Source organism: Lynx canadensis, chromosome B3 (assembly GCF_007474595.2).
Source record: "Lynx canadensis isolate LIC74 chromosome B3, mLynCan4.pri.v2, whole genome shotgun sequence".
NCBI lineage: Eukaryota > Metazoa > Chordata > Mammalia > Carnivora > Felidae > Lynx > Lynx canadensis.
The window spans coordinates 71,289,053-71,304,861 of record NC_044308.2 but is presented as its reverse complement, the minus strand read 5'-3'; positions in this window follow the sequence as shown (position 1 = coordinate 71,304,861).

Below are 15,809 nucleotides of genomic sequence, written 5' to 3'. Positions count from 1 at the left end.
TGTTGGTAATTGGCTTGTGTTAATCAGGAACAATACAGAGTTGGCACTGGATAAATTCTTGTTGATGGGGTGAATGGATAAGGAGGCAGGGGTCAGAGCAGTGCCTTGGCTGACTGCAGGGCTGCTGCTGTGGAGCTGAGATTGAGGGGATATCTCAGCTCCTCTTCTGACATCTCCTTAATAACAGCATTGTCATAACTAATACTATTTCATTGTCAGGCTCTATGCTGAGTGCTTTGTGTTCGTCACCCCATTTAAATTCTTTAGAGTAGGTACTCAGGACTTGTCTCAGAATAGCCTGGGGCCAGGTCTAATTTTGTACGAATTTGTAACTCAAGAGCAAAGCTGTCCCTCCTCCTTGCACTTACTCCCACATGCTCCTACATATACTTCCCCTGGTGGATTTGAAGGGTTGCCCCAGATCCACCTCCCTCCCTACCACAGCCCTCTGGAACTAACATCCTGCCCTTTATCTTGTTTGTCCAGCACCACGAGGAGACCCAAACCGGCAAGTCTCCTCTCAGCTTTGCACTCTAATAACTGTTACTCTCCACCCCTTATTTGTTCCTCCTGAAATTCTTTTGTGCTCTCTGGAACTAAACTGATTAGTAGTAAAATTACCTATATCCTCATCCTGTTTTCTGAGTGTTCTCTTTATGTTTCTGTTCAGGACCCTGGTTTCCCCCTGAGAACTCTGCTTCTCCTACTGTGTCTAATGATGGTATTTTCTCACCCACATCCATTGGCCCTGGAGAGGGTGGTGTGGGTGACCTCTTTTCTCCTCATACTATGTTCGATCTATTCCCTCTCATCCCTAACACATCTGAGCTTTGAAACACATGTCATCCGTTAACTATACCGTGCCGCAACCACTCCTGTCAAATCCTGATGATTTTAGTACCCGTGTAGGTGATCATTCTAATGCTCTGGCCTCAGCTCTGTGCTCTTCCTGTGATCATGTCCTCCACCCCCACTTCAGCCACTCATTCCCTTGGTCCTAGTGGTGGCCTACAGCTCCTCCATATTTCATTCTGAGACATCCCTCCTATTTTTGTAGCTCATTCCCTTTAGTGCACTGAATCCAACAATTCATCTCTTCATCAGGCCCTACAATCTGTTGCTCTTCCTTTCCACTGACCTCATCCCCTACAAGTATTCATTTCCCTCCAGCTAAACTCCAGTCATGAGCACTTCACTGCAAACACCTCGCCTCCCTCACCTCTGGCTTTCATCAGCCTCAACTCTTCACCTACTTGATTTCTAGACCCATGCAGCTAAACAGGCCAGCAAAAAACAGCCAGGTTGACCTGTCTTACTTTAAATTCAACCCTGACACTCAAGCGGGTCCTTTATGTTCCCTAGTCCTTTCGCTTGCCTTGTTTCTGGTAACTGTTTTATTATGCCTGCTGACACCTCAAATCTCCCATATCTCCCCCCCCCCCCATTCTCACTCTTACGTTGGCTGCTATGTTAGTGAGAAAATAGAAGCAATCAGAAAATGTACGGGTGCCTGGGTAGCTCAGTCGGTTGAGCATCCGACTTTGACTCAGGTCATGATCTCACGGTTTGTGAGTTCAAGCCCATGTCAGGCTCTGTCTGTGCTGACAGCTCAGAGCCTGGAATCTGCTTTGGATTCTGTGTCTCTGTCTCTCTCTGCACCTTCCCTGTTCGTGCTGTCTTGCCCTCTCTCTCAAAAATAAACAAACATTAAAAAAATTAGAAAAGCAATTAGAAAACGTTCACAAGCTCCCACCACTACATCTAATCACCTTCCAGTATTTATACCCATGTACTCCGCTTTCTCTCCTGCTAGTATATACCAGTATACTGTTAATAACTGTTACTGTATACTCAGCTGGGATTGAATTTGCTCCCCAGAGGTTTGGTTGTCACAACTGGAACGCAGGACTACTGGGTAGAAACCAGGGATGCTGCAAAATATCCTGCAGTGCACAGAACAGCTCCCCACACAAAGAATTATCTAGGCTAAAATGTCATTGGTTTCAAGGTTGAGAAACTGCTATGAACAAACTATCCATGCTCCTGTCCAACTACTTAAATGGTAGATTCCATCCTCTAACCTTTCAGGACATCTCTCAGCAGTTCCCTCTCATTTTTATTTATTTATTTAAATTTTTTAAATATTTGTTTATTTTTGAGAGAGAGAGCGCGAGCAAGGAGGGGCAGAGAGAGAGGGAGACACAGAATCCAAAGCAGGCTCCAGGCTCTGAACTGTCAGCACAGAGCCCTATGTGGGGCTCAAACCCACTGACTATGAGATCATGACCAGGGCCACAGTTGGAGGCCTAACTGACTGAGCCACCCAGTTGCCTCTCTCATTTTTTTAGATCTTCCTCTCAGCACACAAATATGCTGTCATTTTCCTCATCTTACAAATACATGAACGCCTCTTGACCCCATTTCACCTTTTAGTTGCTTCCCGTTTTTCTGTTCCGTTTTATAGCAAAACATCTTAAAAGAGTTGTTTCTACTCCCTCACAATCAATTCCTTGTTAAGTTCGCTCCAGCAAGACTTATTATCAAGGTCACCAATGACTTCACATATCTGATGGCGTATTCACCTTCATCCCGCATAGCAACATTTGACACTCCCTCTTTGAAAGCCCTTCTTTACTTGGCTTTAGGACATGTTCTCTGGTTTGCCTTTTAGTTTACTGACTGCCCTTTGTTTCCTTTGCTGGTTTCTCCTCATTTCTACAACCTAGTAACTCTAGAATCCAGTCCTTGGACCGCTTCTGTATTTATTTACACACACACACTTGCAGTGAGCTCATCCAGTCTTACACGTTAAAACCATTTCAGTGTGGATGACTCCCAATTTTTAGTTCCAAACTGGAAGTCTGTTCTGAATATCTAGCTGCCAATTGGCATTTCAACTTGGATACCTAATAGATAATCTCAAATTTAACATACAAAACGCTGGACTTTTTTGCTCCCCTTTAACCTCTGCCGTCTTCCCTATTTCAGTGAATGACAACCCCGTCCTAATGTCCATGTCAAAGCACCCTGATGTTACCTGACACCTCTTTTTCATCTCCGGTTCATCAAATCACATAGACTTTAACTTCAGAATATATCCAGTATCCTGTTTCTTCTTACTTCCACTGCTTCCACCCTAGAGCAAGCCAGAATTCTCTATCTCCAAGACTTCTGCAGTAGCTGGTGTATCTGCTTCCACAACTGCCCACTTACAGTCCATTTTTAACACAGCAGCCAGACTGAATAGTGTTAACATAGAAGCCAGGTTATGTGACTCTTTTGCTCAAAACCCTCTGTGTCTTCCTATATTGGAGTAAAAACTAGAGTCCTTTAAGGGCAAGTGAGACCCTCCAGGATCTGCCCTCCTCTCCCCGCTTACTGCTTTGACCTCATTTCCTGCTACTCACCTTGTTCACCCTGCTCCAGCAACATTGGCCTTTTTGTTTTTCCTTCAACACTGAAGGTGTACCAGTCCCTCAAGGTCTTCATACTTGTTGCTTTCTCTGCCTAGAATGTTCTTCCCTCAGCTATAGCTTGCTCCATCAGTCCCATAATCTTACGTCTTTGGTCAACTTTTCTTCTTTTAGTGAGGTCTTTTTTTTTTTTTTTTTTTTTTTTTTTTTTTTTTTTTTTTCAACGTTTATTTATTTTTGGGACAGAGAGAGACAGAGCATGAACGGGGGAGGGGCAGAGAGAGAGGGAGACACAGAATCGGAAACAGGCTCCAGGCTCCGAGCCATCAGCCCAGAGCCTGACGCGGGGCTCGAACTCCCGGACCGCGAGATCGTGACCTGGCTGAAGTCGGACGCTTAACCGACTGCGCCACCCAGGCGCCCCGTTTTAGTGAGGTCTTTCTGACAACCCTACTTAAAATTGCACCCCTCCAGCACTTTCTATCCCACTTCCCTGTTATTTATCTTTATAGTACTTAACTACCTTCTTTATTTTTTATTTTTATTTCTTTATTTTAATTTCAGGAATAGAATTTAGTGATTCATCACTTACATATAACACCCAGTGCTTATCCCAAGTCTCCTCCTTAATGCCCCTTGCCCTTTAGCCCATCCGCCCACTCAAAACCCCACCAGCAGCCCTCAGTTTGTTATATGTATTTAAGAGTCTCTTATGGTTTGTCTCCCTCCTTGTTTTATTTTTGCTTCCCTTCCCTATGTTCATCTGTTTTGTATCTTAAATTCCATATTTGAGTGAAATCATCTCGTATTTGACTTTCTCTGACTTGTTTCCTTTAACATACTGCACTCTAGTTCTGTCCACGTTGTTGCAAATGGCAAGATTTCATTCTTTTTGATTGCCAAGTAATATTCCATTCCATATATATTATCCGAGTAATATCTTCTTTATCCATTCATCTATTGATGGACATTTGGGCTCTTTCCATACTTAGGCTATTGGGGTGCATGTGCCCCTTTGAATCAGCATTCCTGTATCCTTTGGATAATTACCTAGTAGTACAATTGCTGGGTCATAGGGTAGTTGTATTTTTAATTTTTTAGGGACCTCCATACTGTTTTCCAGAGTGGCTCCACCAGTTTGCATTCCCACCAACAGTGCAAAACGGTTCCTCTTTCTCCACATCCTTGCCAACATCCTTGTTGCCTGAGTTAATTTTACCCATTCTAACAGGTCTGAAGTGGTATCTCATTGTGGTTTTGATTTGTATTTCCTGAGTGAGGAGTGATGTTGAGCATTTTTTCATGTGTCTCTTAGCCATCTGGATGTCTTTGGAGGTGTCTATTCATGTCTTTTGCCCATTTCTTCACTGGATTATTTCTTTTTTTTTTAAATTTTTTTTTTTCAACGTTTATTTATTTTTGGGACAGAGAGAGACAGAGCATGAACGGGGGAGGGGCAGAGAGAGAGGGAGACACAGAGTCGGAAACAGGCTCCAGGCTCTGAGCCATCAGCCCAGAGCCCGACGCGGGGCTCGAACTCACGGACCGCGAGATCGTGACCTGGCTGAAGTCGGACGCTTAACCGACTGCGCCACCCAGGCGCCCCGGATTATTTCTTTTTTGGGTGTTGAGTTTGATAAGTTCTTTATAGATTTTGGATACTAACTCTTTATCTGCTATGTCATTTACAAATATCTTCTCCCATGCTGTTGGTTGCCTTTTAGTTTTACTCATTGTTTCCTTCACTGTGCAGAAGCTTTTTATTTTGATGATGTCCCAATAGTTCACTTTTGCTTTTGTTTCCCTTGTGTCAAGTAAAATATTGCTGCACCAAAGATCAAAGAGGTTGTTGCCTGTTTTCTCCTCCAGGATTATGATGTCTTACATCCTGTGTTACATTTAGGTCTTTCATCCATTTTGAGTTTATTTTTGTGTATGGTTTAAGAGAGTGGTTCAGGTTCATTCTTCGTCATGTCTCTGTCCAGTTTTCCCAACACCATTTGCTGAAGAGACTGTCTTTTTTCCATTGGATATTCTTTCCTGCTTTGTCAAAGATTAGTTGGCCATACGTTTGTGGGTCCATTTCTGGGTTCTCTTTTCTGTTCCATTGATCTATGTGTCTGTTCTTGTGCTAGTACCATACTGTCTTGATGATGATAACTTTATAATACAGCTTGCAGTCTGGAATTGTGATGCCTCCAGCTTTGGTTTTCTTTTTCAGGATTGCTTTGGCTATTCGGGGTCTTTTCTGGTTTCACAAATTTTAGGATTGTTTGTTCTAGCTTTGTGAAAAATGCTGGTGTTGTTTTGATAGGAATTGTATTGAATATGTAGATTACTTTGGGTGGTATCGGCATTTTAACAATAGTTGTTCCTCTAATCCATGAGGATGGAATGTTTATTTCCATTTTTTTAGTGTGTCTTCTTCAATTTCTTTCATAAACCTTCAATAGTTTTCAGTGTATAGACTTCTCACCTTTCTGGTTTGGTTTATTCCTAGGTATTTTATGGTTTTCAATGAAATTGTAAACGGGATCGATTCCTTGATTTCTCTTCCTGCTGCTTTATTATTGGTATATAGAAATGCAACCAATTTCTGTACATTGATTTTATATCCTGAAACTTTGCTGAATGTATCAGTTCTAGCAGCTTTTTAGGGGAGTCTTTCTGGTTTTCCACAGAGTATCGCGTTGTCTGCAAAGAGTGAAAATTTGACCTCCTCCTGGCTGATTTGGATGGCTTTTATTTCTTTGCGTTGTCTGATTGCTGAGGCTAGGACTTCCAATTCTATGTTGAATAACAGTGGTGAGAGTGGACATCCTTGTCGTGTTACTGACCTTGGGGGGAAAGCTCTCAGTTTTTCCCCATTGAGGATGATATTAGCAGTGGGTCTTTAATATATGGCCTGTATGATCTTGAGGTATGATCCTTCTATCCCTACTTTCTTGAGGGTTTTTATCAAGAAAGGATGCTGTATTTTGTCAAATGCTTTCTCTGCATCTATTGAGAGGATCATGTGATTCTTGTCCTTTCTTTTATTAATGTGATGTATCACATTGATTGGTTTGCAGATATTGAATCAGCCCTGTATCCCAGGAATAAATTCCACTTGATCGTGGTGAATAATTCTTTTAATGTATTGTTGGATCTGGTTTGCTAGTGCCTTATTGAGATTTTTGCATCCATGTTCATCAGGGAAATTGGTCTGTAATTCTCCTTTTTAGTGGAGTCTTTGTCTGATTTGGACTCAAGGTAATGCTAGCCTTGTAGAATGATTTTGGAAGTTTTCCTTCCATTTCTATTTTTTGGAATAGCTTCAAAAGAATAGGAGTTAATCCTTCTTTAAGTGTTTGGTACAATTCCCCTGGAAAGCCATCTGGCCCTGGACTCTTGTTTGTTAGGAGATTTTTGATTGGTGATTCAATTTCTTTACTAGTTATGGGTTTGTTCCAAATTCTGTTTCTTCCTGTTTTAGTTTTGGTAGTTTATATGTTTCTAGGAATTTGTCCATTTCTACCAGATTGCCCAATTTGTTAGCATATAATTGTTCATAATATTCTCTCATTATTTGTATTTCTGTGGTGTTGGTTGTGATCTCTCCTCTTTCATTCATCATTTTATTTATTTGGGTCCTTCCTTTCCATTTTCTTTTTGATCAATCTGGCTAGGGGTTTATCAATTTTGTTAATTCTTTCAAAGAATCAGCTCCTGGTTTCATTGATCTGCTCTACTGTTTGTTTGTTTGTTTTTGCTTATTTGTTTTTTGTTTTTATTTCAATAGCATTGGTTTCTGTTCTAATCTTTATTATTTCCCTTATTTGCTAGTTTTGGGCCTTATTTGCTGTTCTTTTTCCAGCTCTTCTAGGTGTAAGGTTAGGTTGTATATTTGTGACCTTTCTTCTTTCTTTAGGAAGGTCTGGATTGCTACATACTCCTCTCTTATGACTGCTTTGCTGCATCCCAAAGGTTTTTGGTTGTTGTGTTTTTCTTTTTTTTTTTCCCTAAGTTTTTTTAATTTATTTTTTAATTTACATCCAAGTTAGTTAGCATATATTGCAACAATGATTTCAGGAGTAGATTCCTTAATGCCCCTTACCCATTTCGCCTATCCCCCCTCCCACAACCTCTCCAGTAACTCTCTGTTCTGCATATTTAAAAGTCTCTTATGTTTTGTCCCCCTCCCAGTTTCTATATTATTTTTGCTTCCCTTTCCTTATGTTCATCTGTTTTATATTTTAAAGTCCTCATATGAGTGAAGTCATGATATTTGTCTTTCTCTGAATAATTTTGCTTAGCATAACACCCTCTGGTTCCATCCACGTAGTTGCAAGATTTCATTCTTTTTGATTGCCGAGTAATACTCCATTGTATATGTATACCACATCTTCTTTACCCATTCATCCATTGATGGATATTTGGGCTCTTTCCATACTTTGGCTATTGTTGATAGTGCTGCTATAAACACTGGGGTGCATGTGCGCCTCTGAAACAGCATACCTGTATCCTTAGATATATATTTAGTAGTGCAATTGCTCGGTTGTAGGGTAGTTGTATTTTTAATTTTTTGAAGAACCTCCATACTGTTTTCTAGAGTGGCTGCACCAGTCTGCATTCAGTGCAAAAGGGTTCCTCTTTCTCCACATCCTTGCCAACATCTGTTGTTGCCTGAGTTCTTAATGTTAGCCATTCTGACAGGTGTGAAATGGTATCTCATTGTGGTTTTGATTTGTATTTCCCTGATGATGAGCGATGTTGAGCATTTTTTCACGTGTCAGTTGGCCATCTGGATGTCTTCCTTGGAGAAGTGTATATTCATGTCTTTTGCCCACTTCTTCACTGGATTATTTTTTGGGTGTTGAGTTTGATAAGTTCTTTATAGATTTTGGATACTAACCCTTCACCTGGTATGTTGTTTGCAAATATCTTCTCCCATTCTGTCAGTTGCCTCTTAGTTTTGATCGTGTTTTTATTTTCATTGGTTTCCATGTACTTTTTAATTTCCTCTTTAATTTCTTGGTTCACCCATTCATTCTTTAGTAGGATGTTCTTTAATCTCCAAGTATTCATGGTCTTTCCAAACTTTTCTTGTGGTTGGTTTCTCGAGTCATAGCGTTGTGGTCTGAAAATATGCAAGGTATGATCTTGATCTTTTTGTACCTGTCGAAGACTGATTTGTGACCCAGTATCTGATCTGTTCTGAAGAATGTTCCATGTACACTCAAGAAGAATGTGTATTCTGCTGCTTTAGGATGAAATGTTCTGAATATATCTGTTAAGTCCATCTGGTCCAGTGTGTCATTCAGAACTATTGTTTCCTTGTAGATACCTGCTTGGATGATCTGTCCATCTGTCCCCTACTGTTACAGTATTATTATCAATGAATTTCTTTATGTTTGTGGTTAATTGATTTATATATTTGGGTTCTTCCACGTTGGGAGCATATATATTTATAATTGTTAGATCTTCTTGGGGGATAGACCCCTTAATTACAATATAATGCCCTTATTCATCTCTTGTCATAGTCTTTATTTTAAAATCTAGTTTGTCTAAGTATGGCTACTTCAGCTTTCTTTTGACCACCAATAGCATGATAGATGGTTCTCCATCCCCTTACTTTCAATCTGCTGGTGTCTTTGTGTCTAAAATGAATCTCTTGTAAGCAACATATAGATGGGTCTTGTTTTCTTATCCATTCTGATATCCTATATCTTTTGATTGAAGTGTTTAGTCTTTTGACATTTAGAGTGAGTACTCATCCTTAGTCTTTGTTGGTTGTGGTCTTTTTTGTTTTGTTTTGTCTTCTCCACTCAAAGGGTTCCCCTTAAAATTTCTTGCAGGGATGGTTAATTTTCATTTGTCTGGAAAATGCTTTATCTCTCCTTCTATTTTGAATGGCAGCCTTGCTGGATAAAGAATTCTTGGCTGCATATTTTTCTGATTCAGCACATTGAAAATATCCTGCCACTCCTTTCTGGCCTGCCAAGTTTCTGTGGATAGGTCTGCTGCAAACCTGATCTGTCTTCCCTTATAGGTTAAGGACTTTTTACCCTTGTTGCTTTCATAATTCTTTCATCATCTGTGTATTTTGTGAATTTGACTACAGTATGCCTTGGTGATGGTTGGTTTTCATTGAATCTACTGAAGAGTTCTCTGTGCTTCTTGGATTTTGATGTCTGTGTCCTTCCCCAGATGAGGAAAGTTTTCTGCTGTAATTTGCTCACATAAACCTCCTGCCCCTTTTTCTCTCTCTTCATCTTCTGGGACTCCTATGAGTCCAATTTTATTCCTTTTTATAAGTCACTGAGTTCTCTAACTCTTACATTATGATGTTTTGCCTTTGTTTCCCTCCTTTTTTCTGCTTTATTATTAGCACTTACCACCTTCTAATCTAATAGTTTTATTTACGTTTGTTGTTTGACTCCTCCTGTTAGAATACAAATTCCCTGAGCGGAATGGATTTTTATCTTGTTTGATTCATTGCCATGTCATCTCCCAGTACTTAGAATAGGGTGGACACTCAGCATTTGCTGAATGAATGAATAAATTGATGCAGAGGTAAACCAAAGAGATAATCAAAGACTATAAATGTAAGACTTGGGCCAAAAGATAAAAAGAATTGGGATTATATGCGCTTAGGAAAAGAATACATTTTCAGTTACTTACTAAGTAGAAAGTGCTGATAAAGACATTTTCATGGACAAAGACCCATAGAGGGTTGAAATATGGACATTTAAAATCAGAAATTCGAGAGTGGAAAATAGAGTGGGACACAAGTAGAAAGATAAATTCCTCTCCTTGAATATATTTGAGTACAGGAATAATCTGTGCCCTCTAGGCTTGGGGAGTTAATTTTATAAATAGGCATCAAGTATGTTATACAGTAGCCTTGGGTATTTATTTATAAGTTTTTATTACTATTATAGGATGGAGTGGATCCTAGAGGGAAGACATTTAGCACTGTAGACCCAGCTGGTACTGCTTATTAGGAGACTTCTTTCCTTAGGGAGCTTTGGGATCTTGGCTGAGGCTTCCCAAGATAGCCTCACAGTTTATAGAACCAAGAGACTAAAATCATGGCTGCTTGGGTCCTAACTTTTGAAGTCCTCTTCCTAGCTCAGTCTCTCCTGAGTCTCTTATTGACAGTATACAAGATCATTGTGTCCTGCTGATTTCCACAGATGAAGGCAGTGGGGGGTTGTCAGGCCACTGGAAAGCATCCAATCAAGTCATGTATAGGGCCCCAAGGCAGGGTGACTGAGGGATCAAAGGTAGGCTCCTGTTAACAAAAAGCAGTGTGAGGAAGGGAACCTGTTCCTCAGTTTACCTAATCATCAGATCAGCCCTACCCTTGGGGCCTTTGCTCTGTGGTTTGGAATTTCCCCAGACTCACATGTCTATGAGGGCAGCATCCTGGGAATATTGCCACAGGACTTCACGAAGATATGTGCCACTCTGACTACATGATTAGGAAGAATGAGCAGAGGACAGGAGAGCACCATGGTCAGTTCCTACTCTGAGACTATTTCCCCATTTGCTGGCCCTGTTCCTATATACCTGCTTTTTATTTGCCTGTAAGTCCTGCTCAGAGGTGTAGCCTGAAGGAACAGGAGTGTTGAGAAAAGTACATTTCAGGTTCCCCCTTTGGTGGTAGCTGTTGTAGCTGGTATAAGGCTACTAAGTCTTCAAAAGCCTTTTAGCTGTAGAAAAAAGAATTCCAGTTTCAGCAAGGAATAGAGATCAGCTCTTCCCCACCTGCTGGGGGATTTTAGAGAGAAACCAAGAGTATTAGACTTTTCCATCTCAGAGCACAAGGGAAGCTGGTAACTGTGATTCCTGTGGCATCTGCTCTGCATTGGAGCATCCTTCCTCAGGGAGGCTTACTCCATCTACCCTGCTAGAATTCTGTTTCCTTCCTTTTCCTCACGGCCCCTCCTAGATTTTGGGAAGCTGGTTTCCTTTTATGGCTAGAGCAGGGATTGAAATCTCAGAAGCCTTTAAGAACCAGTCATTATATAGTATCAAAGAATAAAGTGGACCAGGTGGGAACTGTGGCAAACTGAAGAATCAGTGCCCTATCCCATGGGAGAGCAGCTACTCAGCTCCAGCAGAATGTGTCATGTGGGATGGAGGCCCCAAATTCCCAGATGCATGTTAAATATTGGCAATTAATTTTAAAAATTATAAACGCTGTACCATCTGAACTCACGCAGGTAAGATCCATTCCGGAGGACACCAGTGTTCAATCTCACCAGAAGTTCTTGACATGGTCCTACACGTTGGTCAAGTTCACTGAATAGGATAGTGCCATGTGATAGATGCTCACCTGGACTGAAAAGCTCCAGTTCACATCTGCTGCGGAAGGGGTGGTGCAGAATGATTAGAGGTGGGGCCTCATTTCTCAGGTAGGAAAGGAAATGAGTTACTGTTGGTAGTTCTGGGCTTCTTATGGGCGTCAACCTCGTGCCATATCACACTCCCTCACTCCCTTACCCACCTGCCCACTTATTCACCAGGTTTCTTGTAGAATATAAAGAGCAGTAGCCAAAGGATAAGCAACATAGCAGTGACTGCTGCCCACCAGGTGAGAAGGAATGTGATAGGCAGAGCAGAAAGCCCAGGAGGGTGAGCCAGGGGCTGTACTTGTGAAAAGAAGAGCACTAGACTGCAGGGGAGAGTGAATGCAGCCAATCCTTTGTCCTAGCCTCAGTACCACCCACTCTTGCACCCCAAGGATGCTCCTCTCTCTCAGGTCCTCCCAACCCTGTTAGTATAACCGCATACTAATACGTGCCCATACTAACCAGGCACCCAGTTAAGGGAGGCATGAAAACTACCAAAGTTGACAAGGGGATAGGAGCAAAGGAAAAAGTTGGAGATGATAGGGTGGTGTTCACATCAGCTTTGGAAGAGATGCAAGGTCAGGAGGTTGGTCTCCAAATGAGTCATGGGATTGAGGTCTAGAGAGACAAGGACATCATCATATTCTGGCTTCCTTCCCCCATGCTCCCTATTCCCTACTCCCCCCTCCAACCTCCATGCATACCATCACCAAGTTAACAGACTTCCACTTTCAGGACTAGAGATCTAGAAAAGAGGCTTTAGGGTCAAGCCCTAAAAGTCAGAGGTAGGGCAGTGAGGGCCATGAGGGGAAAGGTGATTAATGAAGCCCTGTGTGAGGGTGGAGAAGAAGTACTCACCAGTAAGGATGAAAGCTATCGCAATACAGAACGTGAGCAGATAGCCTCACATAGGTTCATGGCTCCTGCCATAGCTTTTCCTAAAAAAGCCAACTACTGGGTACAGTTTATTCTGGCACAACCACTATAAGAAGGCATGGTGGTCACTGGGGGATGGTTCCAGGAAGAGAGGGAATGATAGCCCCTACTCCTATAGGGAGGCAGGAGCAAGTGAGGAGCACAGAGGAAAGAGTTGAGGGAGCTTACAGGTCTTAACATGAAGAAAGGATGAGAGTAGAGTGTGGTGAGATTCCTGGTAATGTGGGGAGGGAAAACAGGAGGCAGATGGAAGATTGATACCCTCCCTAAACTTTGTCTTGATATACAGGCAGACTTTGAATTTTGCTATGTGAGCTTGGATTGTCTCCTAAACACCAACCAACCACAGTCCTCTCCACCTCCCTAAATCATCATCTAACTCCTGGTTGCTGAGATGGAGCCCTCTTGTACTCCTCCTCAAAAATATACTCTTAGGATGGCCCTAGACTCTATTGCATTTTCTCCTTTTCCCTCAAGCCTCTTGGTAAGATACCAACTAACCTAGAAGACTTTGGGGGTTGAAACAAAACAGGAAAGGGCAGAGGACAGAATGGCACCGAAGATTCCAATAGACTTCAGGGGGATAAAGGCAGACACCATGCTCATGGCTTGAGGAGAAGAGCAGGCAGAGGCAGAAATCAATGCATTTCAGAAGCAATGCATTCCACTCATATTTTCACCTACCTTTCCTAGAGGTTGCTGGGCATATTAAGTTTTATCCTATTCTTTGAAGGTTTTACCCCACCCACATGAATCCGCTTAAGTCATTATTGGTTTTTGAGCATCTCCTCTATGCCAGACAATGGGCTAGGTAAAGTTTATCTCACTGATCTTGCCCCTCTGTTCACTCACCTAGTAGTGATTAGGGAGCCCATACAGGCAAGACCCTTGCCCTTGACAACTGCAGAAATCCTAGCCATATTGACACTCTGGCCCCAGGCAGCTCCCATTCCGCACACCCATGCCAGTCCTATTTCCTGGAGCATCTCCAGTCATACAGGAGCCTGGAAATGAGATTGGGAACACACATTATTTGTGGGGAGAGAACCCCATCCCAAAGCAGTAGGACTATCTAGGTACCACCAGTGCCAAAGAGGGGAATGGAAGTTTGTGTGTAAGTTGGGGGAGGGGGGGTGGAAATACCAAATTTGATAACCAAAGAACATCATACAATTTGTCAGTGAAATGAGGGATGGGGAGAAATGGTGAAGGAAGGTGAGATGTGAGATTACCTATGTGTAATCTACTCTTGATGTGATTGGTGAAGCCTCTTACCATTTCATTACCTATGCCCTAGGCCCTCAGGCAGAAACCAGGGCTCTAGGTCATTCTGCACAGAAGGCTGGAGTAGAGGGCCTTGCCAATTGTAGCAGAAATGCACAGGTAGGAAAGTATGTCCACAGGAAGGCAAGGATAGCTGTAGCAGGGTCCCGGAAACAGAAGTTGAACCATTAGTGGCAAGACAAGGCGGGGAGATAACAAGTGTGCTCCGTGCCTGAACATGGTTCTCACCTTGAGGTCTCCAGAGATCCTGGTCTCTGTGAGTACCCCAGTGGCTGAGGAGAAGATGGAAAACATGCCAAAGCAACTACCCTCTGGACCTCACCGCCATGGGACCATATTTTCAAAGAAAATACTATTTATGTAAAAGAACAGAGAAAAATTAAGTTTTTGAGGGGCACCTCCTAGCTTGCCTTCATTCAGCCAAGATCATTACCCCTTTACCCAGTTTAGTGTCAATGACTTAGGTTAGGCTGGGACAAATAAGGCAAGATTGTAAACTGGCCAGCCCAGGGACTTATAGGTTTCTGAGTGTGATGGTCAACTTGCAAATGTCATACAGAATGTATGTCTTTTCTGAGGAGGCTTGGGCTAATGATGTACCCTGCTCCAAGGGGAGGTGACATTCAGAGGCATGCCTTCCCTTCCCCTTAATACATTTCTCAGCCAGCTTCCCATTGAGTTCACCTAAAGAAACAAGTGGCTTGTAGGCTGGGGTTTCTGGGGAGGAATGGGAGGTTTGTGGCAGATAGTTGATAAAAGAGAGGATCAGGAAGACCATTAAGATCATTTGGGCTGGGAATACTATGGGAGAGAGGAGGAGGAGAAGTATAAATGTAAGGGGAGGAATAACTCCTCCTCCTCCTCACTCTCCTTTCCCATCCTCCCGTTCCCTTTCCCATGAGCCTCTTCCCATAACAGAGTCTAGCTAAAAGGGTAAATGGGTGTCCTTTTCCTTCTTGCCGCAAACTACAAAGTGTCCCTTCCTTTGCCAGAGGGATGGCTCTCAAGATTGTAACTATCTGGGAGCAGGAAATGGCATTTCTCCTCTGGTAGTCTTGTCTAGTGCTTGTCCCAACAGATCCCTAGAATACGTCCTTGTTTTTCCCTTAAAGAGTTGGTGTATGGAGTCTGTTCCAGCAAATTTGTCCAGTTTCAGGTTGGGTCCCTGAGAATCTGCTCTGCCAGCAGGAGCGTGTGTGCACACACATGCGCATGTGCGTATACACACACACACACACACACACACACACACACTTCCACATCTCCCCACGCTGGCCTCTTCCAGATATGTCCAGCTCTCTCCCCCATCCCCAAAGTTCTTACCCCTACCTTGACTCCCTGCCCCCTGCCTTAGACATCCATTCCATACTAGCCATTGCCAGGCATAGAGGGACGGTCATGGTCACCATGCTCACCAAACAACTCATTTTCTGGATCCACCTTAGGCAGCTGCACCCATGCTCCTGGAAGGGCAGAACATAGAGGTAGTGGGTCAGAGAGACTTTATTGACTGATTTGATGCTTCCATCTGATTTAAAAACAAAAACAAAAAACATTATTAACATTTATTCATTTTACAGAGAGCTTGAGCAAGGGGAGGGCAGAGAGAGAGGGAGACACAGAATCTGAAGCAGGCTCCAGGCTCTGAGCTATCAGCACAGAGCCAATACCGGGCAGAAACTCAGGAGTGTGAGCTCATGACCTGAGCCGAAGTGGGACACTCAACCCACTGAACCACCCAGGCTCCCCCATCTGATTCATTTTTTTTTTAATATATGAAATTTATTGTCAAATTGGTTTCCATACAACACCCAGTGCTCATCCCAAAAGATGCCCT